Source organism: Pinus tabuliformis, chromosome 7 (genome assembly GCF_031772625.1).
Source record: "Pinus tabuliformis cultivar Carrire ecotype Pingquan chromosome 7, CPIR1, whole genome shotgun sequence".
Lineage (NCBI taxonomy): Eukaryota > Viridiplantae > Streptophyta > Pinopsida > Pinales > Pinaceae > Pinus > Pinus tabuliformis.
The window spans coordinates 1,690,657,609-1,690,677,504 of NC_142293.1; the positions used below are offsets into that span (position 1 = coordinate 1,690,657,609).

At 32.7% G+C, this 19,896-nt stretch overlaps 1 pseudogene; it reads right to left on the bottom strand.

Moving 5' to 3' along the window:
• Positions 1–491: 491 nt before the first annotated feature.
• LOC149255016 (endoglucanase 16-like) lies at positions 492–11,478 on the bottom strand (annotated as a pseudogene).
• Positions 11,479–19,896: the final 8,418 nt, after the last annotated feature.

The window sequence follows — 19,896 nt, forward strand, 5'->3', positions numbered from 1 at the left end:
CCATTATTTTATTAGCAAAAATTTAACACATGATAAATTAAACTATACATTATTAGAAAAAATATTTATCGTAGTTGCTCACATATATAACATCTCACATATATAACACGATGGCACAGGATCTTCTGAGACTCTCATACACCATGTTCTTCTAAGCTAATATCACTACTATTTAAAAATAGAAGAATTTTCAATCTGCATATGGGATCTAAGATGTAAAAACAAGTCTTCAATCTGATTATAGGATTCAACAGGATGAAATGAAACAAAACAATTCTGGAGCCCAGAAGCACCAAAATTCATATATATTTCCATTGACTCAGATTTGCATATAGAATACAGACTAAGTAAAAGATATTACTAGCTTAACTTTTTGAACTTAAGTCCATGATTCCATGCTGATGTTGTGGATCTTAGCCAGGACTCCCACAAGAGGATCATTGATATAAGTTGTGGGCTCAAGCTTGCACGAATTGGCCTTGTTATGTCGATTATTCCATGATGTTGTTGTGGAGCTTAGCCAAGACTCCCACGAGAGGAGCATTGATATATGTCGTGGGCTCAAGCTTGGTGGAATCAGCCCTGCTATCCTCAAACCCGTCATAGCAATCAGGCCCTCCCACAAATGCACCTGTTAATTCATTTGGGTTTGGTGCTTCTCTGTTGAACCACAAAGTGAAACCTTCGGTACATGATATCTTTCTGGAATCCTCGTATATCGAAACTATGGAGGACCCTCTATGGTGAGCTTTCTATGGATATTTGTCACCAAAACCCACCATGAAAGACATACCATCAGGATTCTTGCCCAAAATGTAATCCACCTACAATTTACATATCCAAAGTGGACTTGTTAGCTAATACTTTGCTTGTTTTTTCAAATTATGATATGAAAAAACAATTCAAATTTATTTAACTTTGAATCTCTTATACTCTGAGAAATTTGGAATGGATATACAAGTGTGCTCAATTCTTCTCCTCATTAATTAAATATTTTGCAACAATTAAAAAATTATAATATGTATATGTACTTGTTGTTTGGCAAATGCAATAAGAATGCTTGGTTCATATGTTTGATCGCCACATTGCAGGTATTTCTTATATCATGACAGTAAGTCACTGTAAACTGATACAAGGAATGATGTGCCTGTAGCATATTGTGTATTTGCACCATCTCTAACAAACAACAAACCTCCTGTACAAGTGCAAGAGATACAAACACTATTAATGAGCTTAATTTTGAAACTCAACAGATACAAACACTGTTAATGAGCTTAATTTTGAAACTCGGAGCATGACAGGGAGAAACTTCCATTTACCTGGTGTGATGGAATTTTTGAATTGAGGACTTTGTGGAAGAACTGAGCAGAGGAACACTTCTGCTTGGCCTCTGAAAACTTCCAGGTTGGTTTCTCCAGAGAAATATAGTTGGTTTCTCCAGAGAAATATAGTTGCCAAGTTTATTAATTTTATGAAGATGTGGTCAGTTTAAGGTCAAGTGGCCATCCGTAAACTTTTTCTCAATTGAACATTTGGTGATTCATATGTTTATGTGAATATGGACTTACACTAGACAGGTGGATTTGAACTCCTGCACATTTGAGATCCCAATTGAACTCATACTCATTGGAAGTACAAAAATTCTGGTGGAGTATGTATTTGGTATAATATGGCAATCCAGTTGCTCTATATAACGACACCGCTGCCCATGCAAGCTCCTCTTGTATGTTAGTTAGTAGAGGAATAATAAGAAGACTTCAAGGAGTTACTTACTTCGTGTGAAGTGAAAAAGGAAGTAAAATTTATAATGTTAAGGAAAGATACATCATAGCCTGAGACAGAGCAATAGAAAGGGCATTCTCCATGATATGTTCCGCGGTACTGGTCAGCAAAACAAAAGAGCTGTACTAAATGACATATTCAATTACATGAGTATCATAAAATGTTGGAGAAGAAAATTTGTTAAATTAATTTTCAATTTTGAATCTAACTCATGAACGAAAGAGCTGTACTAAATTAATATTCAATTATATGAGTATTTTAAAATGTTGGAGAAGACAATTCATTAAATTAATTTTCAATTTTGAATCTAAGACATGAATTCTATAGACATGTTAAAAATGAGCATTTTTAAAAAGATTGGAATATTTTGGAATCATAAGAAACGTAAATAAGTAGTTTCACCATGTTTGTCTGATCCCAAAATATTCCAAAAATGAAGAGATAAGTTATAAAAAAACATTCATCCACAAACAAATATGACCCATTGTATTGTTTAATTACTAAAGTTATCTAAATACCCATTGTATTGTTTAATTACTAAAGTTATCTAAATTGTAGATTCTAAGAATAGAATAGAACAGAACCGTGAAAAGAAATTGTTTCCTATCATATGTTTGTTTTAATTACTAAAGTTATCGAGATTGTAAATTCTAAGAATAGAATATAATAGTGAAAAGAAATTAAACCATTAACCCTTCTGCTAAAAGTAGGATTCTAAAATATCTCAATATCTCTCAAATCTGCAATCGCTGTTTTATTGGTTTAAAACAGTATAAGTGATTTTAGAATACGATTAATCTTATACCAAAGTAGCTCTTTGGAGTAGGAGAATGGAGTAAGGTTTGTCAATGGCTGCAAAGACGACGGAGGAAGCGGCCAATGCTGCAGCAGTCTCTGCAATTTCTGTCCCGTGAGTGGATGTATCTATTCTGTACAAAGTCCTTGCAGTGTCCATCCTCTCTGGGTTCTCCCAACAGCTATGGTCTGCAGTTGGATCTCCCACCCAAAAACAAATCCATAACTAAATTCATAATTGCTAATTTGGTGTGATGCTTAGTAAATTTTGTTGTGATCCATGAGTAAAATTTAGTTGGGATGGTAATTAATTCACCTGAACCCACAGCTGGTTTTCGGTGGCGCTTGCTTTGATGAAATAATCAGTTCCCCACGTAATGGCATCCCTAACGTTCTCCAACTCTCCCGCTGCTGCAAGTTCATCTCTGTACTGAAGGGCTCCCCATGCCAACATGGTAACGATGAATGCCATCGGAAACCCATACTTCACATTATCCCCAGCGTCGTAGTAACCGCCCACCAAATCCACCTACATAAATACACAGTAAAAGCCATGTTGAACATCATTGTATCTTTCCAGACTTCTTGAAGATCTGCACCAAATAATCAATTCCTAATTTATATGGACAGAGAATGTTCATAGAAATCAAGCTGTTGCAAACTCATAACTCATAATATTGGAGTAACAATTCACATTGTAGGTGGGTTGCGGGGACTTTATGTTAATAACTTAATTGTATATTTCCAGAATATCCTGGAAACTGATAGTGCTGAGAAATCAATTCTGAGAGATCAATTGTTTGATCTAAATAAGTTGTGGGTGGAGTATCAATTGTTTTCGCCAAAATAGATACCCTCGTTATTTTCGCATTGATAAGATCAGCGTCGTTATTTTGCCATTTTGGGTATGATTAACAACACTTCTAAAACATTCAGGAAACAACATTTCTAAAACAATCCGGAACAGATGGCAATTACCAAAATGAGAAAATATTGTTGTTACATTTTGGATTTGTCCGTCTGTTAGAGCAGAATCTCCTCTCCAGCTTATCCTGTTGCTACTGCTGGACAGTTTTCCTGAACGTTGAGCCTCCAGAAACAGAATAGATTTATGCAGAGCATCTTTGTAGTCAAACTCACCCAACACAAACTGATGATGAGCAGACAGCACAGTAGCAAGAATTATACACACAACCTTTCAATGGCTACAAAAATATATATTTGTGTCTCACGCATCCAACGTGTAATGACGAAGGGAAATCGATCTCTCGTTTGCATGCACATGGGGCTTGTACAGGTTTTGCAGGACGAAGAAGTCTTGTACATGTTTTGCATGCATGGTTGATGTGGGGCTTATTTTGAAGGCTAGAGAAGTCTGTTGGATATGAAAGGAGGAAAATTCCATGAAAACATTAACTAAATGATAAGTCACTGTATAAGGTCGCCTCGTCACCATTTCCTCGCAGTACTTTTAACGAGCAAATGTTAAATTTTCAAAAAACACAAGGAAGATAACGAAGTTAGTTTTTCTACACAAACTGAATATGAACTGGCTGTAGTTTTTCGACACAAACTGAATATGAACTAACTGTTGCCAATAAAGCCGGCATGATCAGCGTTACTATTAATATACAAAATACCGGTAAAAATTAAAGAACAAATTTAGATGTAAAGTAATTAAAGTTATTATTTCGTAAATTAATTAAAGTTATTATTTTGTAAATTAAAAAAATAACAAATTTAATGCTGGATTGGTTTAAAAAATTATATAATTTAATGAAAAGTTTAGTGAGAATAGGTATAAAGTTTAATTTTAAAATTTAAAGCTTCAATATACATTCTATTGGTCTTGTAAGATTAGAGAGGAGGTATAAAGTTTAATTTCAAAACTGGAATCTCTTTCATATACATTCTATTAGTCTTATAACGCAGTCTTACAGAAAATGCAGATACCGCAATAGCTCATGAACCATATTTTGTTTAATGTTTTTTTATCAATTTTTATTTAATAAATTTTATGGTGAAACAATTTTTAGACTTGGGTTGGGTTTTAATTAAGATGTAAGTTAAAAGATATTTAACCAAAAAATAATAATAAATTATTGTTTTTTTGACTTTGACATTTAAGTACGAATATGTTAAATATTCAGATAATTGTAAAGATGAGATAAACCATGTAAATTTTAATAAAATAAAATGAAAATAGTTTCATTAAAAAAATGTCTCTTGAGCTTACCACTAAGCTTTTTTAGTAGAAACTATAAAAAAATGCATCTATTATCATTGAATCATTTATTAGGAAAGTAACATCTATTATCATTCAATTATTTATTAGGAAAGTAACTTTAAAAGTAATTGGATTACAAATGTTGTCGCCATATGAAAGAAGAGTGATGAGACAAGTTTGTGAGTGGGTTTCCAAATATTAATTTAGAATTTGAGAAGAATAACTATCATGTCCCACTCATGGAACAAACTTTATAGATGTTCACAAGTTCTAAAATGTTATCTCTCCTTTATGGATTTTCAATGAACATTGATGTCGTTATCTTGGATGAGGATCAATTGGAAACCTCTTTCAAGACTAAACGAGGTACACATGCATTCAAAAGAATCCCAATTTTGTTGAATGTCATCAACATTTTTCAATGCATGATGGATATGGATTTTATGGCCCTTGTTAACTAAAGATTAGTTGTCTACATAGACAATATCATGATCTTCTCAAAAAAAAACTCCAACCAACTACTATACTTAAAAGAAAACATTTGATAGGTGCAAGACTTGTGGAATCTATTTAAATCCAAATAAAATGATATTCATTGTGGTAGAAGGAAATCCAAAGAAAATAATATTCATTATGGTAGAAGGAAAGTTACTTTACCATGTCATATTGAAAAATTCAATACTAATAGATTTGGAAAGAATCAAAGCTATCACATAAATGCCCCACCTCATAAGAAGAAATTTGTGCAATCATTATTTTGGAAGATTAATTTCAGAAGGTTATTTGTCTTATATTCCTTTAAAATCATGAATCTTGTGTGAAAGGTCATTAGTGGACAAAGGTTGAGAGAAGGGCATTCAAGAAAATTTAATTGGCCAGTGTTTCCTTCCCATCCTTATCCAATCTAAACATCATTAAGGATTTCCACCTTTATGTATTTGCATTAGATCACTCCCCTATTGTTATCCTCATTCAAAAAGATGAGGAAGGGAGTGAATTTTCTATATATTTTATGAATATGGGTCTTAGGATTTTAAACTAAATTATCCAAGACTTGAGAAACAAATTTTCACCATGGTCAAAGAAATTGATTAATTCAAACCTTGCATCTTGAAAATCCCTAAAAAAGTAATCCTTCCTCATGTTGTTGTAGATCTCTCTTTATATAAAAGGAAATTGGTGAAAGGAAAAAAAATTAGATGAGTGCCATTCAAGTGTTAGATATTTATGTTAAACATTCCATCATTTTTCTTGGAAAAGGCATATGTAAAGTAGTAGCTAACAGACAAAATCATGTGGACATTGAAGAAGCACATTAAGAGGTGAAAATAAAAATATCATTAGGACTTAAATGTACTCAATATAAAATTTTCAATGGTATTATTTCTAGGGAATGTTATGTTGATATGTTATTGAGATGCCCTGAGAAAGACAAGGAAAAGAAAGTGTGGAATGATTTTCATGATAGTCCAACTAGTTATCACTTCTCTATAGATACCATTGCTCATAAATTCTTAATGGTTGGACATTATTGTCCCACATTTTTCAAACATGGGCATGAACAAATCAGTACTAATAGATATGGAAACATGCATAGATAGAAAAAAGAAGGAAATAAATCCCTTGTAAGCTATTGATAATGAGTATCCTTTCAAGAAATGGAGCTTTAATGTCATAGGTGAGATAAATGCTCACTATTTAAAGAAATGCAAGTACACAATCATGGTTAAAAAATACTCTAAATGAATATAAAAGATGGTTACAAAATACACTATTATGTACCATGATTATAAAAGAAATGATGCCTCTTAAGCTTACCACTAAGCCTTTTTGGTAGAAGCTATAAAAAATGCATCCACTATCATTGAATCATTTATTAGACAAGTAATTGGATTACAATTGTTGTTGTCATATGGAAGAAGAGTGATGAGACGAGTTTGTAAATGGATTTCCAAATATTAATTTAGAATTTGAGGAGAATAACTATCTTGTCCCACCCATGGAACAAACTTTATATATCCTGATGATGGATCCCATTTGGGATTTGAAACGTTGGTATAAAAATGTTCATACTGTGGATTCTCCGGTCACTGATTCAAAAAAAAAAACTTTATATATGTTCACATGTTCTAAAATGCTATCTTTCTTTCATGAATTTTCAATGAACACTCATGTCCTTATCTTGGACGAGGATCAATTGGAAACCACTTTCAAGACTAAATCAATACATATGCTTTCAAAAGAATCCCAAGATTGTTGAATGTCATCAATATTATCCAATGCATGATGGATATGGATTTTTTGTGCCTTGTTAACTAAAGAGTGGTTGTCTACATAGACAATATTGTGATCTTTTCAAAAAATAACTCCAACCAACTATGATACTTAAAATAAAATATTTGACAGGTGCAGGAAGCATGGAATCTATTTAAATCCAAAGAAAATAATATTCATTGTGGTATAAAGAAAGTTACTTGACCATATCATATTGAAAAATTCAATACTAATGAATTTGGAAAGAATCAAAGTTATCACATACATGCCCCACCTCATAAGAAGACATTGTTGCAATCATTATTTTGGAAGATTAATTTCATAAATTAATTGGCTTAGATTCCTTTAAAATCATGAATCTCATGTAAAAGATCATTAGTGGACAGAGGTTGAGAAAAGGGAATTTAATAAAATCAAATTAGTCAATGTTTCTTTCACATCCTTTTCCAATCTAAACATCATCAAGGAATTCTACCTATATATATTTGCATTATATCACTCCCTTGTTGTTATCCTCACTCAAAAAGATGAGGGAGTGAGTTTTTGTTAAGTTATGGTATGTTCTATGCTTATAACAGTTTACTTCTTTTTCTTATTATATTCCACAGATTAGCAATCACATGTACATAAAGTAAAGTGCAGATAGAACATTAAACAATCGACAGAAAACAAGCCAAGACAAGAGACACAAGATATGGCGGCTAGCCAAGGACAAACCCCACAATGTATGGGGAAACCCTTTGATCAAATCTTCTTTTATCTTCAATAATTCAGCAGAGAGAAATAGTACAATAAATTTGATTCATATCAATAGTACAAAGCCTAGATCAGCAGCATCAGCATTAGCGGCTTCATTATCAAACTAGGGCAGACGATATCTCACAAACCGACCGTCGGATTGACTTCATTCCACCACCAAAAGTTTCGGCTTCCAGAGGAGGTTCAGTTGAACCTATAGCGTAGTTCCAAAGAGGAGATCTTCTAGGCCACGTAGGTCAATCTTTACTTCTGCAGTTGCAGCTTCAGTTTCAGCAGTTTCTGGCTTCAAACTAGGGCAGTCAATATCTTGCAAACCGTTCGTCAGATTGACTTCATTCCACCCCCAAAAGTTGCAGCTTTCAGAGGAGGTTCAAATGAACCTACAGTGCAATTCCAAAGAGGATATCTTCTAGGCCACGTAGGTCAATCTTTACTTCTGCAATTGCAGCTTTAGTTTCAGCAATTTCCGGCTTCAAACTAGGGCAATCGATACCTTGCAAACCGTTCGTCGAATTGACTTCATTCCACCACCAAAAGTTGCGGCTTTCATAGGAGATTCAGATGAACCTACAACGCAGTTCCAAAGAGGAGATCTTCTAGGCCACGCAAGTCAATCTTTACTTCTGTAGTTGCAGCTTCAAATTCAACAGCTTCCGGCTTCACATGTGTGAGAGAGAGAGACCCATTTCAGCGTAGTAGAGAAGAGACTCATTTCTGTGCAGTATAGAGAGAGAGAGATGTGATGATATGAGTGAGTGCAAATGAGGAAAAGTCCTCTTTTATTTATACACAATGTTGGTGGGTGAATAGATGCGACTGTTGGGTTGTTGAGCCTACATGAGTTGTAGGTCGGCTTGACAATAATTCCATAATCAAAATAAATTCATATCTCCATGAATACTTATCGGAATTGGATGATCTTTATATCGATTCTACACCTCTCGACGAGAGGAATCTAATAAAAATATTATCAGCCATGAATAAGATGACCCACATGAAGTTTTCCCTGGTTGCCAATTTTAACACTCCCTCTCAACCAGGGAGAACTTCATCTACAATCTGTCTATCGGTCGTTACTATTCATCCATCAAATTCACTGCCCTATACAGCCTGACCCTTGCCCTACTCTGCTTTATTCTGCTTGTTCTGATTGTCTTGTTTTGCCCTGTACTGATCAGTATTGTTTTGCTCTATTCTGCTCTGCTCTTGCATTGTTCTGTTCTGTTATGCTTTTGTCTGAATTATGAAGAAGAATAAATGATCGAGGATGTATCATACTGACTCAATGTCAGTCTCAGAGTATGTACCACTGGTCCCAAACCAGTCTCAACCAACCCGGAGTTAGCATCATAGTGAGTACAACTCCACTGGTCCTAAACCAGTATCATCCTCCACTGACTCAAAGTCAGTCTCAGAGTGCGTACCACTGGTCCCAAACCAGTCTCAGTCGACCCAAAGTCAGCTTCATAGTAAGTACCACTCCTACCACTGGTCCCAGACCAGTCTCAACCGACCTGAAGTCAGCGTCATAGTATGTACCACTCTCACTGGTCCCAGACCAGTATTGCACTGACACGAAGTCAGTCTCGGAGTATGTACCACTGGTCCCAGACCAGTCTCAACCGACCCGAAGTCAGCGTCATAGTATGGTACAACTCCTACCACTGGTCCCAGACCAGTCTCAACTGACCTGAAGTCAGCGTCATAGTATGTACCACTCTTACTGGTCCTAGACCAGTACTGCACTGACACGAAGTCAGTCTCAGAGTATGTACCACTGGTCCCAGACCAGTCTCAATCGACTCGAAGTTAGCGTCATAGTATGGTACAACTCCTACCACTAGTCCCAGACCAGTATCATTGATCCCAAATCAATGGAGGTCATCCTAGCGTAGGGAGTATGGTAGATACAACGATGCATCCATCGGTACCTTGAAGCTTGTACATTCAAAACATGTACACCATTATTATTTGGAAAACCCCAATTGGGGAAAAACCAACCAACAATAGATCTATTATTGTCCTTGGCTAAAACACAGACAAGCTGACCAACAACCTGAGCTTTCACCGCTCAACTATGGCTGCCTACAATGGAGAATACACAAGCATTTTAAGGGTTTCAACTACATGTAATACCATGAGCTCAATACCATGAGTCACCAATACTACATGCCCAAAACCACAACTGTTAACCATAACTGTTGACATAACCTCAACTCCACCATAGGGTCAAGTTTATCTAACATATTGAAATATTAAAATGTGAGACATCTCAGAGATCCAAGCTTTAAATACCCAACCATAAACTCATCTTCCATCAACATGTGCATTAGGAATTAGTGCCACTTATTCATATAGATGAGCTACAATTGACCCATCACTTGACCCACCACTGATCATTATTTTGCCTTGGAACTTTCCATCTCCCTAACAATCAATATAGTTGATCAATTCATCTGTTAGTAAACTGTGGAAATGATTACTAGAGGACCAACACTGATGTACACAAAATTCAAACTTCGGCCAAGAGAGAGAGACTTCAACCATTTAGGAAATAAATACAAGTTGGTGGCATTTGGTTTGGAGAGACCCCATACAGGACCATACAAATTCTGGAAAGAGAGTTGGAGAGATATAATTGTCTTGTGGGGAGATTTATTAGTGATGGACATAGCATATCTATAATACATTTTTCTTTATATTATTCTAAGAACTTGTCTGCCTCTTCCAAATGGCCAAAATATTATTCTCTACAAAATGTGAGAAATAAATCATAATCAATATTGTCTTTCGTTGTTTGCCCAAAATTGAGTTTTTTCATTCTATGTCACACTGAAAAATTGATGTTTTAACAACATTGTGGTAGCCAAAATTTAATCTTGGGAAATCTTACCCTGTGGGGAGGTTGCTACTCGAGAGCTCTTTTTGGGTGTAGGAGAAGGCTTTGTCTTAGGCTTTCTCTTCTGAGTTAGATCATGAGTTGGATCAGGGGATCATGAACCTAATCCAGGCTTAGAAATAACAACTAGAATAAGAAACCATTAGAACACCACCCCTACCTTGCATTATATGTCACACACAACAAAATTACAGTTTTAATAGCATTGTTGGACTATTTTTATGAATTTTTTTGTCTATTTCAGTTAACTCCTAATGATAAACCCTACTTATCAGTTTTGAAAAGTAAACCATTTATGGAAAATTGTATTGTCCATGGATTATATTATTCATACAATAATTACACAAAATACAAATTCATGCTGAAGACAACTATCAATCAAATGAGGTGAAAACAATGAAGCCATATGGCCACATGTTTTTTGGCTAGTGAATCTTAAGAGATCCAATCATTCCAAAGAATACATAGTAGAAATTGTTTGATCACGCAGTTTAATCAAAACTAATCATGTTACAACACCAGTAAGAAAAAGTTCACTTGGAGTGGCCATATCAAAATATATATAATATGGTTTCAAAAGTTGAAATTGACTAGCTAAATGGACATCTCTAGAAAAAATTGAATATTTAAAAAAGCTCTAAAAATGGGCTTCAAATATGAAGGTTATGTCATTAAAAAAAGGCAATAATGATAACAAATAACCAAATGGTAAGTAGAAGTTCACACGTATGGTTGTAGATGATGTGAAAATTTAATAATAAAAAAACCCTCACTAACTTTACCTATAAGCTCACTTATACAAATACATTAGTTTATGAAGTCACCTACTTTTATAAAACAAGTGATAAACACTTTTACAATGAAGTTATTTTATAAATGAAAGTTACAATGAAGTTACTTTATAAATGAAAGTTGCATGTAATATATATATATAAGCAAATTCGTTTGATCATGCAATTTAATCAAAACTAATCATGTTACAACACCATTAAGGAAAAGTTCACTTGGAGTGATGATGGCGTGGGTGCAGGCGTTAGAGTCAATTTCCCAATCTGTCAGCAAGTTCCTCTATGCCTTGGTTAATTTCCTTTTCTTCTGAACTGGGCGCATCAGTCATTAAACTGATGTTTCATTTCAAAAAACCCCACCGTTGAGCCTTACTATCAAGCCGTGGCTCTTGAGGGAAATTAAAAGAGATACCCCATTGGAGAACTTATGCACACAACATATATATCCACTTTATATATATATACCCACGGCACGTTTACTATAGACAAGGCTCGTATGCATATGTCACACCGGCCTTACCATAGGCAAGACTCACGGCCATATATATATCCCCTGTTCTCTTTACCACTCTCGGTCGGTATACATGTATACAGCGCTTTATATATATATCGCACTTCAATTGGGTTTGGCCGATGTATAACCAAATCTACATCGCCTTATATATTTCCGCACTTAATTTGAGTTTGGCCGATGTATAACCGAACCGGCGATCGCTCAACAATGGTCTTCTACCTCCGGACCCGATACACCTATAATCAATGTTTAAGACTTCGCCAGTTCCGCTTTCGGCAGTTGATACAATTGATAACTTTGCTGTCCCTGCGATGACGGACTCCGCGAAATATTTTGATTCCAATTTATATCATTTCGGTTCCAAATTTATTATTCAACTGGACTCAATGATATATATTTACAGTTTATAAGGGTTCGTTCTCAAATCCGGAACTCGCTCTTGACCACACTATATCTCTGCTCGGACGGAAAGCTTATTGAACCGCATACAACCAACGAACAGTGAAATAAAACCCCTTTCGATGCTGATATGGTCTTGCCCGATATGGGTCTGCGCCTTCGGCTATGAATTCTCAACAGCGCCTCCGCTACTTAATGAAAACTACAAGCGTTCTTGCTATACCAAGAAGATATATACGCCACAGTGAAATAAGAATCAAAGCAGTATAGCTATGAGTGAAAGGAAAGGAACCTTCATTGATTAATAGACAGTATTATAGCGTGAGGAATCAGAATCGTTCAACAATATTAAGGCGCCATAAAAATAAACTATGCAAGCAATTTACAGAGTCATTAAATAAGAGACATCGAGAGAACAAAAATTCCCAAAGTAAAACTAAGGCACTCGCCCCTCTCCTCTGTCTGATGAGAGCTTTGCTGCCATTTTATTTATAACTAAGGATAGGCCCTCTCGTCCTTATCCAATACAAGGAAAGAATGCTTTACAGGTGATTTAAAGCTTGAAAGATCTGTTACAAATAGCATGATTTATTGCTAGATTTTATTCTATTTTTAACTAAGAAAGCATAGAAATTGCAGGCTAAAGGACCCCACTCCCTTGCCTGTAGATTTTTTTGGATTTTTTTTTGAATAATTTGGAAGATTTTCCCTTTTGAGTCACATGCTCCCGCATCAAGTGACCATATCAAAATATATATAATATGGTTTCAAAAGTTGAAATTGACTAGCTAAATGGACATCTCTAGAAAAAATTGAATATTTAAAAAAGGCTCTAAAAATGGGCTTCAAATATGAAGGTTATGTCATTAAAAAAAAAGGGCAATAATGATAGCAAATAAGAAAATGGTAAGTAGAAGTTCACGTGTATGGTTATAGATGATGTGAAAATTTAATAATAAAAAAACCCTCACTAACATTACTTATAAGCTCACTTGTACAAATACATTACTTTATGAAGTCACCTAGTTTTATAAAACAAGTGATAAACACTTTGACAATGAAGTTACTTTATAAACGAAAGTTGCATGTAATATATATATATATATATATATATATATATATATATATATATACACACACACACACACATAAGCAAAATGCACGTTACAATAAAGTTATAAAATAACTTAAGCTTACAAGAATTGTAAAATGTAACTTAAAAAGAGATTTGAACTCAAGACCTCTTACTATAAGAAGTAACTTTTAACCAAGTGAGATAGTGCAAAACACATACTAATGGTAGTGGAGGATAGGATTGTTGGTGTTGGTGTTGTTGGAACTTTGCCTCAGAGTGCATGCTTACAAAAAAAAAAACTTATCCAAAATCAAACAATTTTTTGTTAAAAAACAAATAAAAAAATCTAATTCTCAACAACAATGAGGTTAAGTATCAATTAACCTGCCTAAAAAATACAAGTTTTCCCTTTATTTTTTTATTTTTTGAGATCACATAGAGCACATTACAAAGAGAATATGTAGTTAAGAAAATATTTTCAACACTGCTTCTAATTTTCCAAGATTTTATAGAGTGCGGGGAAAAGGGAAAATGTAAATTATAAATAGTATCAAACTAAAAATATGATAAAGAGTATAAAACTAAGAATATAAACAGAAAAATGGAAAACAAACTCTATAATTATTATTTTAAAGTGTAATTAAATTGTATATCTCATGACATAATGAAAAAAATTGTATCTTGGGAAAATAGACACCTTTTTTTATGAAAGGAAAGGTGTTATTAACTAAAACCAATTCTCTAGACATAATGGAATAAATTGTTTAGGAAAAAAATGTGTGGAAATAATTAATTTTAGAAATGGCAACACAAGCTCAAGATATTGATCAACAAAAAGAGTAGCTATTTTAACATGCTATGATACATGTTCAAGATGATAATTCATTCCATATAAGACAAACACCTTCAATAACTAGTCACACAACTAGATCAAATATCATAGCTCTAGTATTTTTATGTGGTTGAAACCCTCAAAGAGGGAAATACTCCACATCCCCAGTCAATGTGGCCACTAGAGGAAATTTAACTGATGAAAAAGGAAAAAACTTTACATAAGATATTTCTCATGAAATAATTATTAACAGTGACCCCCCATGCTCTTTAAATCGACATTATGGACAGATTTGGTGTTAATTCATGGATCAATAGTCATTAATATCGAGGAGAATGTAAACCATTAGATTACTTTATGTCTAGAATACATCATGGCCATCAAATTATGAGGCAAATAATGCATACTAAAGAAACATGATTCTACCTGATAGACACATTAGACCAAGTTGAGCATAACTAACTCCTAAGTGTCTAAATATCCTAACATAAATTTCTAATTAGAACCTTTAACTTAATAACTAGGTGAACTTGTGAAGTTCACTTGAAACATTTTCATGTTCCAATAAGTGTCAGAATTCTATAAAAGTAGTGTGTTATGTATTTTGGTTACACGTTGTCGATTTGGTTACAATGATATTGCAGATCATTTAGGCCCGAAATGTCCCTCTATTATCTGACTTGCTAATTCACATTCATGATATCATTTAAAGGAAATTTATGGTATGATCAATAGGAAGAAATCAATAAATATTGGATATTTGACTAAAATTTACCACTAAATAACAACTTCCAAATAGATTTAAATAGCTACGAACCTTATTTAAGGCATCCTAAGTAACGATGGACCCATATTAAGGGTTTGTGCCCTCAAATGGTTTAGTGAACTTAGGAAATGCACAAAAAAATGACCGAATGGAAAAAAATGAGGCAAACTAGCAACACAGGGTATGATACCAATGGGGTAACAAGGAATTAAAGAACTCACCATAATGTTAAACATCCCATTGGTGTCCCATGTCTATACCAAGGTGAAACTAGCTCTTGGAAGGTGATGTATAATTTGAGAGCTATCATATAATCATAAGGTGGGTCAAGCATGGGTGAATAGTTCTAGGAACCTTCTAGGGTATAATCATATGTGAGTACCAAAGTTCAAATTCCATACTATACACGATTATTTTTGGTGAGTGAATTTAATGAAAGTCACTAAACACCCAAGTTAATTTTCTTCCCTTTGATAGAGTATAAATGATGTACAAATGATATAACATGAAGCATCTATTTCTTAACCTAAGAATTGGAGAATAGAAACTTGGACTATGGGTATTTATTATACCAACATTATTTTAGGTTTACCCAATCTCATATCATATCTTAATGCTTTCTTTAGTTTCAATTATATGCTAGTTGGGTATTATTAGGCCCACTTTGTTTTCCATTGGCACTCAAACTTATCTCATTTTAATATACAATATCAATTTCTTTTCTATGTTTCATTAAAATAAAGAATATCATAAGAAACACATCATAAAAATGAACTAACTAAATTTAGTAATGAATAGCACAAAAGTACAATATTAATTAGATTTTTGCATTAATATAGTACAACAACTAAACTATTTGCGAGCTTGGATATGTAAGAAACACAAATAAATGGGTAAAACATGTTTATATCCAATTGTGATTGAAACTGATAAAAATAATATTAAATTATATAATTTAATATATTATAAATACATAGTTTTAAATATGAATATGCAATCTTGGGGTTCATTAGTCACCCACAAAGGGTCCAAAGGGAATCTATCCCAAGTGCATGTTATGGCTCAACACTATCTATTTTGAATCTTTCATGATGAAGGCATAATGAATTTAATGGAATTGTTTAGCTCTAATATAGTGTGACGGGTTGAATTAAAATTGAATTAAAGAAGTTGGCATGAGAAGATAGAAGCTATAAATTAACTAAAGTCTACAAGATGAAACTATTTATATAGAAACATGGGCACACATAATTGAAATTAAGACCGTACTCATGATACAAAAACTAATTTGAAAAGAATAAATGCATGTGTAATTTCCCTCAAAATGTTTTTCTATAAAGATATATTTGCTACACAAAAAATCCAGTTGAATCTAAAATGAATTAATTGGCATGGCAAAGCCAAAAAGAGTCTTCTACATTCAATGCGACTTATAAAAATGACCATCATGAGGTTTTTTATATTCATATTCTAAACTTCTTTCTAAGTACATATAATGGATTTTGATGTCTTAAGGGATGATACTCTACTTTGACTAAATTCAAGAGGAATTTGTGATCTAAGATGGTAGTACAACTAGATGGACTCAATAGGAGTTTCTAATGCTTCCTTCTAAATTTCTACCTCTAAAACATTTTTTTTATATAGATAAAGTTTAAATGTAAAGGTTGTGTGAAATAATAAATTCGGTATAGCATTTGATCTTTGTTGGGAATGATTGAGTGTAGTTTCCTATGATTCATAGAAGAGATCAAAATTTGTTCCCATAGATGAATTATATTCACTAGAATTGAAAACAACTAATGTTCATGTCCAAGCCCCAAGGGTTAGCTCAAATATTTGAGTCCCTGTTGTTAAGTACCACTCCCCAATCGGGAGGTCACACAAGCAATTCTCCTCGACGCCCTTGGGGTTAGGCCTTGCTAGTCTGACTGACGGGCTTTAAAAGATTCCCTTTAGGGTTGATCTACCCAAATTTTTCCAAGGGAAAAAAACTAATGTTCATGTCCAAGGCATTGATAATATGGCTATTCATTCCATCACAACCATGATAATATATTACTATTATTAAAAAACACAATTAGTAAAGGGTTACGCACTCCATATTTTCCAAGGGAAAAAAACTAATGTTCATGTCCAAGGCATTGATAATATGGCTATTCATTCCACCACAACCATGATAATATATTATTATTATTCAAAAACACAATTAGTAAAGGATTATGCACTCCATATTTCATTTGCCTAGCAATAGTAAAAAGGTGCACTTTAAACATGGTATAGGAGAGATAGATGTGTAGTGTATTGTAATCCTTATAAATTCAATTGAAAAATAAAGTTCATAAAATTTGATTTTTTCATCATCCATAATAGTCATAAGAAAATAAACGCACATAAATCTATCTAAATCTCAATCTTTTAGTCACAAATAAATTGGTGTTGCAATTGACCTTTATTCCACTTAGTGATTAATAGATGTAAGATGGATCTAGATTAGTATTAATAACATACAAACATACATAATCACTTAATTTGTTTGAATATTTCTATAATATTTGTATTTTTGTTATATAACTGTGTGTGTGTGTGTGTTAAAAATTATACTCTCAATAAAAAGTAGCTTGAATAAAATGCAATAACTTTGAAATGTATATGCAAATTCATCTTAACTTTATTCAATAACTTTGAAATGTATATGCAAATTCATCTTAACTTTATTCAATAACTTTGAAATGTATATGTGAATTCATCTTAACTTTAGATTTATAGTTGATTATTTTATGATAACATCATCTTAAACAATATCCTTATGGTTCAAATTAGCATGTTAATTGTTGGAAAAAAAATTCCAGCAACAACAAGCTAGAATCATTTAATGGCAAGTCCCCATTGGACTTGCTCTCATTTGGTATAGTTTCCACCTAAAATGCTGGAATAAATTTAATATCAATTAAATTAGAAAAATAACATTAAAATTTCTAAAATCCAACTATTTGTATATGTTAGAAATATTATGTCTAATTACCTATCCTAATTGGGAACATGTGCATTGAGATAAAACACAAGCAAACAAATTAATTACAAAATTAAATTAAATAATTAATAAAATCAATAAAAGATTGAGCACAAAAAATATATTAATATTTTAAAAATATATTTTTATTTAAAAAATCACGTACATATTCTTATATCCAATATGAAATATTAATTGAAAAATAAACTTACTGTGAAATATAAGAATATGGAAATCTTAAACCTTGATAGAAATACAAAATATATAACAATACATTGGCATAGAAGTCTTCTCCAAAGATATATGACATTTCAATTTATCATTAAGAAATTTATCAGTAAGAGTTGATAAAATTATACAAGCTTCTGGAATCTAAATTTTCGATCTCTTTGTTTCTCAAAAGAACATCCTCTTAAATGGCATACTTAATAAAGTACATTTATTAAGAATTGATAAAATTATACAAATTTTGGAATCTAAATTTTCGTTCTTTTTGTTTCTCAAAAGAACTTCCTCTTAAATGGCATAATTAATAAAGTACATTCAATTTTATCTTCTTTTTGTTACAACAAATTCCACATTTCAAGTCTAATTTTAATATTTATTATGAAAAATGTTGGATAAAAGCATACGATTATTCCTTTCAAACAATGATGTCGATATAATTTTCCATTTTTCAAATTCTTATGGTTAGTAACAAATTGTAATTTGTTATACAGATATTTGTATTTGATTCAAGATTTTGAATATGTAGTAGTGTTTATTTGTATGCAAGTAGGTTTTTTTCTCCTTATTTTCTATTATTTATTGTATTCTCTTATTCTTTCTATTTTCTTTATCATTCAGATTATTTCAGTCTCAAAAATATTTGCCAAATGTACAAAAAGTAATAGCTAGTATGTTAATAGTTAAATAATTTTATATTTACGCAAGTAATCATAAACAAATAATAGATTCAAATATTAATCCCATATTCATTGGGTGAAATGGTTACAAAGAGTTTATAAGTTATCCTTCACCTAACATAATTCATTTGCACAATATTATGCAATATGGACTACAATGTATTCTTTTAATCTTAATCATATACTAGACTAGCATACAAAAATTTGGGATCTGAAAATATGTAATGGATAGAAATACTATGGTAGATGACACATCAGCAAAAGCATGCCAGTGTCTAGTAGATTCCATACATGATTATCTCTAATAATCCATTGGTTAGCCCACGAATAGCTGAGTAGTTTTATCTGACATGGAGAAGAACTTCACAGGTAACATGGACTAAAAAAAACAATTTGAATGTGAAAAACAAAGCGGATACCTCGGTATCCATAAGACTTGTATAAGGCCTATAAAATTTAATCCATATATGGATTTTCAATATCCAAATAGTTATATAAAATCCTTGATCCAGGTACTTGAAGTGTAAATGAATAATATGGAATTAGGAAGAATGAAGTGAGAAAATAAATGATCGGGATCCATATACAAATAGTACATATGAAAAACTTCAAAACAAATTCCTAGTTCTATATAGTTAGATAGAAAATAAAATCTAGAATGCATAACACCACAATAAATTCCATTGAATCATTACTTATCCAGATACAATGAATTCATGAAATTTGAATACTTTTAACACCTATGTCAAAACTACCATGTCAATGTATATGTCATCATACCAAGTCATTAGTATGCTTAATAAATTAAATCAGTCATTGGCCATATGGGATGACATGTCAACATGGCATGTCATATTACATGTCATCA